This window comes from Drosophila arizonae, chromosome X, assembly GCF_054131065.1.
Source record: "Drosophila arizonae isolate 15081-1271.41 chromosome X, UAZ_ARI_1.0, whole genome shotgun sequence".
Taxonomy (NCBI): domain Eukaryota; kingdom Metazoa; phylum Arthropoda; class Insecta; order Diptera; family Drosophilidae; genus Drosophila; species Drosophila arizonae.
In genome coordinates this window covers 18,263,268-18,275,516 of record NC_142927.1, presented here as the reverse complement: position 1 = coordinate 18,275,516, position 12,249 = coordinate 18,263,268, and the positions used below count along the sequence as shown (strand labels likewise).

Genomic DNA, 12,249 nt, shown 5'->3' with positions numbered 1-12,249 from the left:
CCAACACATTTGAAACACATGTCGTATGCGTAATACTTCCCACTGAATAACTGAAACGAGAGATATTACACGCAGCTTAGTAGATCAACTTGCAGCTTATAGCTCTATAATGTTGCATTCAGACGGACTGCCGGACGTACAACAAGATGGACATTGTATAAAAATAATATGCTATATTTACTTTCTTGAATGAGTATATACATAATATAGGAAATTTTATGTTAAACTTGTAAAAATTTAAATCTAATTTAAAATATTACCAAAAAATATTAATATTCAGTTGACTATAAGTCTAAACTCTGTTCCATCACATAGTCTCACTATATTCACTAAACACTTTTGCCCACATTTCGTATGAGTAATATTTCCAATGTGAATCACTCATACGACACGTGGCATACGTGGACCTTAGCTTATCTCAGCTTTTCGAAAAACTCACTTTTTAATCGTTCTTAAATGCATTTAATTTCAATTACTCTCCGTATAATTGTACATGGGGACGCGATTTGAATCTCTCCCGTTTTGGCACGTCAAATGTCTGCGATAGAACTGAAATTGTTGGCCACTGTCGCCTCAGCTTAAGCGTTGAACAATGCGCTTAATTCGCACATCAATAACGCATAAGCGATAAAAGTTTTTGTTATGGGAATTAGATTAATAATTCAGCGTTAATTCGCATTTACTCGCACAATTGCAGTGCGATTCTAGGTTGAAGATAGTGTAAAAAAAAAGCAGTAAATATATTGAAATCCACACGTTGATCGACTTGGAAATACCCTATTAAAAATAATATTAATAAATTAAAAACTAGTAATATAAATTTGGCAATTTTTTTTTAGCTTTTTTTATTTTGAGATTTTTTAGATGGATTATTTGACACTTTCCATATTGAAAATGTTGTTTTTAGTTCTCGCTTTGTCTTAACTAACAAAGTATAGGGAATCGAAAAGCTATTGGCTCAATATATCCATCATTCCAACCACATTGTTTTGAATGCCAGCCTGAATATTCGATTGGCGGTGCATGTCTCGGCTAGTTGGTGCTTCTTCTTCTTCTTTTTCTTTCTGCTCACACATGTTCAGTGTTGTAAATGGATGGCAATCGCACGCTGAAAGCTGAACGCTAAAAAGCTCTTGCACACCAACTGCATACGCGCGCATTCAAAAGCTTCCCCAGTGACAGTGACCGTTTGCATGCCTAACGAATCAAGAGGCAGCGCTTGCCAATCGACGCTCGCTCAATTATTGGCACTGGGGAACATCTGGAGATGCGAATGTAAATGTATAGATTATCTATATATTTGAAGAACATTTAATGAGCTTCGAGTAAGGAGAGCTGGTTGTTATGGCCTGAAAGCACATTAAAGCTTGCAAATTAAGCTTTCAGTACGCTTTTGCTGCCCTTCGACTATTCAGATGTCATTGCAAGTAAGTCTAGAGCGACTAATATTTATGTGTTATGTAGGCTACAGGCAGCTCAGCCTATGAGCAACGCTTCGGCCTCGTAAACTACAAAAGCTAAAAGCTTAAAATTAGTATTTTCATATATGTCCAGACCGAATGCACACCTGGGGTAAAGCTATTTCCAATATCTGCTTAGATTATCTTGATATCAATATAAATTAGAAAACTTGTGTATTTAAAAAGAAAAAAAAAAATCTATTTATAGATTTTGATTTGTGAATTTTGGCACGACAAATAAAATATTCTGTTGAATGAACCTGCTCTATGTTTAGATCATTAATGAACTATAAATGTCTATATATATACCCACATAAATAAGCAAAATTCTTGATAGCAGCAATTCAGAGTGTTCACTGCTCCGTACTATGAGATTTCTTATAAACATATACTATATGTAAAATCGTATTTGCTTTAGTTACTCACATGATGCGATGGTAGGCATCCGATTGCGTTTGGGCACATGTCACGGATTGCTCGGACTCCGTAGAATCATCGCGCAGCGTGGCAACGCCGAGCGGTAGGATGGGTATTATAGCAGCTGTTGCAGCTGCCGCTGTTGCCGGCGGTCCCGCCAATGCCGCCGTGTATGCTATCGGCGGCGTACCGGTAAACGTTTGCGTCTGCGGAGATGGTGTCGTGCTAACGGCCTCCTATGCGAAGCGAGCCACAGGAAGAAAAACACAAATGGAATTTAAGCGTATATATAGTGTCTAGATATCGGACAGATGGTACGGTGCAGTGCACAATATGTATATAGGTAGAACACAATAAAAAAAAACCTTGAATTCGGCGGATTCCTGTATGGAGTAGCGTTTGCGTTCGTATTGAATTTCCCGCTCAATCGAGCGACTGCGAAAGGCGGGCGGCAGCGAGCGATCCGGCGGTGTTTGCAACTTGGGCGTGTCCGGTGTATGAACGCGTCCGCTGGCGCTCACCTGTGTGGTAACGCCCTGTTGCAGCTGCAATTGTTGGCGTTGCTGTTGCTGTTGTTGCAGTAGCTGTTGTTGCTGTTGTTGTTGTTGCTGTTGTAGCTGTTGTTGTTGCTGCTGCTGCTGCTGCTGCTGTGAATGCGACGAAGTTGTTGGTGGACTTTTCTCTTGTTGCTGCTGCTGCTGTTGTTGCTGTTGCTGCTGCTGTTGCTGTTGTTGCTGCTGCAGCTGCTGTTGCTGATGCTGGTGTAGCTGCTGCTGCTGCTGCCGCTGCTGGTTCTGCTCCTCGCGCTTTTGCTGGCGCCGTATCTCAAAGTCCAGCAAACGCGCCTCTCGTTGCTCCTTGTCGCGCTGTTTACATGCAATTGTTGCAAAGTGCATTTTAACTATAAGTTACTCAGCTCTGCGGCCATTTTAATTGATTTGCCTAATTACGAGCGATACACTTGTGCAGAGTTACTCGGGCATCGGGCCTTAAGTTGACGCGAGATGCGAGATTTAAAAAAAATATAAACTGTTTTGTTTGCGTTTTTTAATTGGGTTTTGCTTTGCTTTAGATTGGTTGCGTTTGCTTTTGCTTTTGCTTTTGTTTTTGCTTTTGTATTTTACTTTTCTGTTGTTTTTTTTTTAGTTTGTCTTCTGTCTTGTTCACGCACACGCACGGGCACACTCACACGCACAAGCACACACGCACAGCGAGAGAGTAATTTGGGCAGAGAGCGAGAGTGGGAGAGGGAAGAGAGCCAGACAGGGTGACAGTGAGGGAGAGAGAGAGAGGGAAAGAGGGAGAGCGGAGAGCGGAGAGCGGATAGACTCGCACACTGACACACTCACCTTGTAATTGATAGCGTCCTGCTCTTCCTTTTTGGCCTCACGTTCGTTGCGCTGACGATCGCGTTGCTTTTCCTCGTCGGTTTGCGCTGTTTTGCTGTCTGCCGTCGGATAATGCCGGTTTAAAATTGCGCATAGAAGAGAAACAGAAACAGAAACGGAAATGCCGATTGATAACCAACTATGTACAGCTAAATGAATTGCCAACGTGATTGACGTGCTGGCATCTTCTTCTTCTTCTTCTTCTTCTTCTTCTTCTTTTTCATCTTTAACTTCAACTTCAGCATCCGCTGGCAAACATGCGCACGAAATCCTTCTCCAAAATTAAAATCAATCATGAGCAATTCACGAGCAGACAAAAAACCAAAAACAGAAAACAAAATCAAATAAAACGAACGCAAAATGAATAAACATCTATAACTATTATAAGTAACTATAACTATATATTATATGTATTATATATGTACATATGCAACTAATTGGAGAGAAACATTTAAGGGTTTTAGCGGGATCATCGGCATGCCATCAAACTAAGAGAACTTACCGGGATGAAACCAAACTACTCAAACAAACAAATTAACCAACACACACAAACTTACGCAAACACAAGCCGAAAGCTAGAAGAGATCAACAGAAATGAACTAGTTCTAGTTAGCTACAATCAGTTCCCTGTCGTTCGCATTCCGGCGTGCACAATGCAGAGACGAGTTTCTACTATTTACATAAACTTACGAAATCTAGCTAGAGATAGAGAGAGAGAGAGAGAGAGAGAAAGAGACTAAGAGCAAGAGCGAGTGCTACGAATAAGCAAAACTATAATTTTACTTTACTGGTATGCAGTTGTTGTTGTACTTATGTATGTATGTACATTTCCTAGAGGAGTGAGTGTATATAGATTTTTTGGGTTATTTGGGTATATATGCTGAACTATGTGTCTAGCCTGAAGGTATACTACGATATTTTCTATTGATTTTTGGGCGAATTTCAACTTAATCTATGAACTAATCCAGATCAAATGAATCTTTACTTATGTTTATATAGATGTATTCTGGATTCCTAGGTATATGTGTATATGTATGTATATATATGCATATATGAACGAAAGCAGCCAGAAATCGCTGAGCATAAACGGATTTGGGAGAAGAATTTAGCTGTCTTATAAGCAAAAGCTAAGTTTTGGATATGAGCTGTACTATATATACATATGTATTTCTATGAAATTTTTACTACGAAACCAGCTCAAATTTATAGTAAAGCCAGACATAATATAATCATAATTGTATTTCATATATATTACTATGTTATTCTCCTTCAGTAAAGCCGAAAGCCCTAGAGCTCTACAAGCTAATATATATATTTATATATATTGATTCATTTGAACTAGTTCTTCCTTTGGTTTGCATTATTATTATGTGTTATTATTGTTATTATATTATTCATGGTGGTACGCAGCTAAGTGCAGGTAAACTACCGTCTTGGCCCTTTGGCACCTGTCTAATTGAATAAGTTCGTAAGTTTTGCTTTTAACCCATTGTCATTGGGGAAAAAAACGGAAGCTTCGCAACCTTCAATTTGTGTTAATGCATTTTATGCATACATACATACATAGATGCATAAGTATTGCATACAGACATACATACCAGATTGTTGTTGCTGTTGTTTGTTTTATTTTTTGTGTGCTTGTGTTAGTTGTGCTGCTTCTTCATGTTCTTCTTCTTCTTCCTCTGCCTCTAGTTGTTTGTTTTGCTTTGAGCGCAATAATTGTATTAAATGTGATTACATATTCACATATATACGGGTGTATGTAGGTGTGTGTGTGTGAGTGTGTGTAGGTGGGTGGGTGGCTGTATGATGTATGTGTGTATGTGTGTGTGTGTGTGTGTAATATAACCTTTGGCAATGGGAATCACTTGAAGCGAGAATTATGAACTGAGACGCGACGCATTCTACTTATGGACTTACTACATCTAAAGTCTCTCTCTGTGTGTGAGTGTGTGTGTGTGTGTGTCTGTGTGTGTGTGCATAAGTATACAACAATAGCAAACCAAACGAAACGTAATGAAAATGAAAATTGCGAACTAACGAAACGAAACTTTTTTTGCAAACGAAACGTTGGCCTAAATAATGCCCAGCAAAACAATTTAATTTCATTTGAAAATAATATTAATTATAATAATAATGAAAATATATAATAATAATGATTCTTATATTTTTTTAGTGATAATAATTTTAAGACTAAACACAAATTATGCGTTAATTGTTAATTTCAATTATAGGCAACACTACGAGACCAGAGAGACAGACAGAGACAGAGAGAGAGAGAGAGTGAGACAGATAGAGAGAGAGAGAGCGAGAGAGACAGAGCGAGAGACAGAGCGAACTAGCGAGCGAGCGAGCAAGAGCGAAAGATTGAGAGTGAGATAGGCATACTCCTTACCTCTAGATGTGTTTGTTGTTGTTGTTCATTGTTGTTGTTGTTGTTGATAATGAAGTTGTAGTTGATGTTGATGTTTTTGTAGCTGTAGTTGTTATTGTTGTAGTAGTAGTTGTTGTTGTTGTTGTCGTTGGTGGTTACAGTGGGTGTGTCGATTGTATGAGATTCGAGCATTAAAAATTTTGCAACCTTGCGAGTGCGTGTGTTGCGTGTGCAAAGCAGCGGAAAGTTCTTCTTCTTGTTTCTTTTTTATTTTTTATTTTTTTTATATTTGCTTGTTTACTTTCTTTTTAATTTCGTTAAATATCATTTAAATTTAATTACGTATTTGATTTGCTTGTTTGTTGTTGCTTTTAAATTGAATTGGTTTTCTTTTTGAGGGGGGAGGAGGTTTTGCATTTGCGTTATTTGAATTTTGATATTAATTTATTTTCGCATGTTTTTTTTCTTCTTTGCTTTTTGCTTTTTGTTATTTTGTTTAGGTCATTTTGAGCAGCGGCGGCGGCGGCGTTTTACGGCGAATTTTAGCAGCATGTGAGCATGTATGTGTGGCGCATACCATGAAGAGAGGCAGATAGACAGAGTGAGAGATAGAGAGAGAGAGAGAGAGAGGGAGTGATAGATTGATAGTGAGAGAGCGAGAGTGGGGAGAGGAGCACGGGCAGTTAACCGTTACAACCGGGCACAACGAATTATCGAACAAATGGCAGCAGCTGCATATACAGTGACACTAGCTGCATGTGTGTGTGTGTGTGTGTGTATGAGTGTGTGTGTGTGTTTATTGCTGTTGTTGTTTGTTTAGCGTTCTGTTTTGTTTTGCTTTCGAGTCGAGGAAACACTGAATATACAAATACACTTGCAGTTAAGCTAACATGTGTTTCAGTGTATCTGTGTATATGGATGTTTATGTGTGTGTATGTGTGTGTGTGGCAAGTTTTACATATACGATCTTGCTAGAATTTGTAGCTGAGCTGTGGCAGTTACGTGGTCGTGGTGGTGGTGGGCGGTGGGCGTGTCAAGGTGGTTTAACGACACAATATCAAAGAAAAGAAAAGAAACAACAAAATTGTGAATGATTAATAATTTTAGTTGAATACATTTTGCTTTGCTTTGCTCATTTCAATTTATTTAAACTATATTTTGCTTTCATTTACTTATTTTTGAAGCAAAAACAATTGAAATACACTCGGTTGCAGCAGCAGCCACAGATAAAACACAGAAATCAACCAAAAATACAATAGAATTCCCTTTCAAATTCTAGACTAATCCTAACTAAGAGAACCCTAATATCTATATAAGTTTCTAGATTCAATGTGAATGTTTAGCTAAATTACTAACTCTTTCTTTTTCTTCTATTTATCTTCTATTTAGAATTTCTTATTTCTATCAAAATAAAGTCCAAACTGAAAAGTAGATAACTGAAATTTGTGACAGAGTTGTATTTGTGTTGTACTATATAATATATATATAGGTACATATAGTATATAGCATTTACTTTTTTTAGTACATGGTAGTTAGCACTCGTACTACACGATAGCAGTCTCATGTTTAATAAACGTACCAAGAGTTTCGATAGGTACACAATCAATATTTTAGTTATACATATACATATATAATTGATACTGATAGTTTAGCATAGTATATAGTATTTTTTATTTATTTTTTATTTTTATTTTTTTAATGTTTTTTTTTTTTACTTTTTTTTTAGGTATATCTAGTATGAGTATACGAGTCAGGTTCACTTAGTTACATACGTACGTATACAAACGCAAGAATATATTTAATCGAACTGTAAAACAGAGCAAGAGACTGGGTACATTTAGAGACTTGCCGTTATAAGAGGAAGGAACAACCAAAGATCCAAAATGAAAAACCAAAATAAGAAAAGGAAAACGAGTATATCAACCAAAGACCGGAAAAAGTTTATGAAAAGACGTACAGAAAATCAAAAATGCTGCAACACCTATATCGTACATGCAACTCACTTGAGGAGCCGCCGCCAGCGCCAGGTGGCGGATAGGAAAACCAAAATTGATGTGCCAGTTTGAAATGGCCCAATGGTGGGCTTGCTGCAAAAAAGAAAAAAAGTAACAAAAACTCAAATAATATATATATACATATATATGGAGAGAGAAAGAGAGATAGAGAGACAGAGAGAGAGAGAGAGAGAGAGAGGGAATAGAGTTTGCTATATATTTGTGAATATGCCAAAGCCACAGCCATTATATTGTGTGTGCCTAGGGCCTATTAAAAAACTTCGACTTGTCGATGCAACAACAACAACAGCAATTTTATAAAAAAAACTTTTTTCCCCATTCTCTTAAGCTGTTATAAAACTGCAGATAGTTTTTGGCTTTTAAATAAAATACTCATTTTTTTAATTACTAAATTTTCTTTATATACTAAAATTATGTAAGCACAAAAATGGAAAAATTCATACTTCTTAAAAACTTAAATAGCCTCAAATATATAAAAGCTTAAAACATTTTTTTTTGAATACTAGAAATTTGATTATTCAAAATCTTTGTCTGATTTATAGAAGAGCAATAGAATTTAAAAATGTATTTTCGTATGACTATTCTTTAAATTTGCAATGGAAGATAAGTAAAAACTTTGCAGTCGGTCAAGACTACAGAAAATTTGCCCCACACCCCCATGGTATATCTGCCATATATTGTTGAGCTTTTTCGAGTATATGTTCTAAATTTCAGCTCTCTAGCCCTCTAGCTACCCTAACGTCTGAAAAACCGGAAGATGCATTATCCGATTTGTCACTTCAGTGGGCGGTAATCTTAATTCTTTATAATTCCTGCATATATGTTTCAGGTCTGAAGCCTCTAGCTCAAGTAGCCTCTAAATAGTTTGCATTCATACGGAAAAAGCGCCAGATGGACGGACAGATGTACAAAAAGACAGTTTCACGGACTGAAGGACATTCGTATTTTTATACAATAAATTTTGTATATATTTATTTAATTTTAATATGCCAAATTTTAATTTTAATTTTAATTTTTTTTAATAATAATTTTTTTTAATAAAATTTTGTTTTGCTCTATTTAAACAAAAATAATAATAACAAAAAAGAAATTAAAAAAAAAAAAACCTTCAAGCTGACATAAAAATATAAAAAAAAATCCGTCTAAGCCTACACTCAAGCAATTGACCTGATTTTCCACATTCATAGAACATTTTGAATGAAAAAAGAGAGAAAAAAAAACAGAACCTAAAAAAAAACATTTTTAGCTCCCCTATGAAGCATCGTAACTTGCATTCAAATTCTCTATAAATATGAAATAATCTAACACAATAAACAACAAAAAGGAGAGACATAAGGAGAGCGAGAAGGTGAGAGAGTAAGACAGAGAGAGATGTATTCAGGCAATGCCTATGCTACTGTTTACACCCTAGCATTGGGCTTCGCCGCTATGTAGGTCAGGATGTGACCCAATTGCAGTCGAGTATTGCGGAAATGCTGATCATGGCATAATTGGCTAACCACGTGGCACGTGGCACGTTGTGCCGGCTACCCTGTAAATTGCTGTGTGTGTTTGTATATATATGTGTGTGTGTGTGTGGTCACGCTGCATACTCACCAAATAAGTAAAGAAACGCGTACTATTTTTCTTGAATTTTTACAGGGTAAACAAACAGTTGGATTTTGGGTTTAATATTCTGTTGACTGCGTTTTCAGCAACATTTAATAAATCGACTGGCTTATGACCTTTTTATATTGAATGTGGCATTAGCATGTGGGTGTGTGTGAGTGTGCACACAAGTGCATCAGTATGTGATATATGTATATATGGACATGTGCATATGTACATACATGCATATATTAGTAAATAATATATTTATAGCTAGAGTTGAACTTTCAACAGTTTACTGAAGTCACACTCCCACAGTCACACACACACACACAGAGAAAGAGAGAGAGAGAGAGATGGGCGAACGCACAACAAACAACAACAATAAGGAACAATGTTCACGAACGGAATCCTTGAAGCAGGAAAATAGCTCGGCTTAAGTTGCTGGCGATTAACCGGTTAAAATGTTGAACGAAATTGCACTAGTTAAATAGGTTGAAACGTTTAATTGATAGCTGCTGGGCCAGAGAGCTGCTGTCGCATCTGCAGCGCTTTCAAAGTGTAATTTAATATGGGAACCTACTGCTACGCTGGACTCGACACTCGACACTCGACACAGTGCTGCGCTGCCGTTTATCGCGAGTCGTGGAGGGTTCTGCAAGTACGAACAAGTATCAAAACGCCAGCAGCATCAAATGTTTGTCGTCGGCCTTCGCAATGCAAAGCGCTGTCGCTGTCGCTGTCGCTGTCGCTGTTGACGCTGCCGTTGCTGTTGCTGTTGCTGTTGCTGTTGTCGTTGCTGTTGTCGTTGCCTTTGCCTTTGCTGTTGACGACGCGTTGTAGGCAACGCCATTTGAGTTCGCTGTCGGCGGCCATCGGCGTTCGGCTGTCGGCAATCGGCCATCGGGTGGCATTCGGCTCACCGTTTTGCGCATTCGTTTTTTCGCTTACATTGCAGTTGCAGCGAATGTCTCAAGCAGCCCGACCCAGTGTGCCAGTCTTAACGCGCGCTCGCTCTCCCTCTCTCGTTCACTGTCTCTCACCCACACTCACACTCACACTCTCTCGCATTTCTTTCACTCTCTGTGTGTCAAGCGGACGCTGTCTCTCCGTCTTTTGCTCTCTTCTGCCGCTGTGCTTCGTTATTAACGTCGCTTTTCTTTTAATTGGCATTAACGATTTCAAGCCAAAAGCAAGGTGCATAAGGCGAAAACGTATGCAACAACTACAAGTACATACATCTGCATGCATGTGTGTGTGTGTGTGTCTGTGTATGTGGCACATGACAAGCGCAAATAAACAATATAATTATTGTTTATATGCCCAAATATTTAGCTGATGTGATTTCGTGCTTAGCTAGTATAGCTGGCAAATAGCCAGCCGCAGCATATTGCTGACATCATCATCGTCATCATAATCATCATCATCGAAATACGCCCCACAAAACTTGCCGCAAAATGCGAGCAGCGAAAGCCTTGAACTGAAAAAAAAAAACACTCACACACAAACACACACACACACAGACAAGCATTAAACTGCATAATGCATTGATCAAGCACACTTGGCTATGATCGTGGCCATGAGACTAACTAACTGAGCTAATCGATCCGAATATGCTAACTGCCCTTTATATAAGCCCTACTGCTACTCACATACAGTTAATTGTGTGCCAATTTACAGGTAATTGGATAGTAGCTTCTGCTTCTGCAGCCTAGTTGCTGTTGCTGTTGCTACTGTTGTTGTTGTGGTTGTTGTTGATGTTGTTGTTGTTGGTGTCGCTGCTGTCGCTGTTGCTGCTGTTGTGGCCGGAACTAATGACACAATAAGTCAGCATATATTTTCTATATCGTATGCAATTAGCTTACGTAGTTAGTTGAATTATTCATTTATCCTATACATAGTAGCAACTAATTTTCTTAAGGTAATCAACTGGGAGGAGGCAGCACGTTAATATCGTGCGCTACATAATAAAGAAGCTAATGCACACACACCCACACACACACACACGTACATTATATATATACATTATTTAGCATATATATATATATATATATATTGTATGTGAACAATTCGTGACACAGTCCATTTATTATGGCTTAGCCATGGACAATATGCATACAGGAACTATTATACACTTTGCTTAACGGAGAACATAAACAAAAAGGACACTCGACAAAAGTTGATATATATGTATATATAAATATATATGTATAGAGTATATACATATATCTATATATATATATGTGGTAGGCACTTGAAATTTTTGGTTTCTTATGCGTATCATAAGGCATTACCATTGGCCAAAGACGCGTTGCCAAAACCGGAACAAGCTAAACCAGGGCACGTTTTTGATGCGTGAAGTGAGACTTGTCGGGGACTTGCAATGTGTGTGACTGTGGCTGCTGGACTTGATTGTGCGACTGTTGTGGGCACATCGGCTCGCTGCTGCTGCTGCCCGGACTATGCACATTGTCTCATAATGGATGCCTGATTACGGCCAGAGAACGAGCGACCTAGCACATGGTTAAAACTCTAACGAGCCACGACGGAGCGAAATACCGAAACATCAGCAAAAACTCTCACTCTCTGTGCTTGCTCTTATTTATTCTGTTGCTGTTGCTGTTGCTGCTGCTGTTGTTGTTATTGTTGTTGCTTTTTCTTCATTTCGTTTTCAGCTGGGAGAGCGCACGGCTCTCAGCACGTCTGCGTGGGAATGTAGGAATTCGCCGAAGGACCCAGCAGGAACTGTCCATGACACCCAGCCAGCCAGCCAGTCCGCCCACGCACAGCTCATTTTTGCATTTTAAACAGTCCATTTCCATGGCCAGATTCTAAGTTTTGATACACTGATGTTTTGATTGAGTTATGCATATTTTATATAATATTTAAATACTAACATGTATTTGATTATCAACTCCCTCCTGCATGTATATAGATAGTTCCCAAATAGTTTAGTTGGACCTACAAGAATTTGCTGTTCGAATTTGAATTGTTTGCGCACAGCATCA

General features: G+C 38.2%; 1 long non-coding RNA gene and 1 pseudogene across 2 annotated transcripts; one reads left to right on the top strand and one right to left on the bottom strand.

Moving 5' to 3' along the window:
* Positions 1 to 834: 834 nt before the first annotated feature.
* On the top strand, positions 835 to 7,727 carry LOC149267972 (uncharacterized). Its single transcript, XR_016270868.1, has 2 exons — positions 835 to 1,427; positions 7,366 to 7,727. It is a non-coding gene; the product is annotated as an uncharacterized LOC149267972 (long non-coding RNA).
* On the bottom strand, positions 1,883 to 9,309 carry LOC108618832 (uncharacterized; annotated as a pseudogene). Its single transcript, XR_016270856.1, has 6 exons — positions 9,251 to 9,309; positions 7,643 to 7,726; positions 5,661 to 6,628; positions 3,227 to 3,324; positions 2,243 to 2,743; positions 1,883 to 2,102 (listed from the first exon to the last, which is right to left on the bottom strand). The product of XR_016270856.1 is annotated as an uncharacterized LOC108618832 (transcript).
* Positions 9,310 to 12,249: the final 2,940 nt, after the last annotated feature.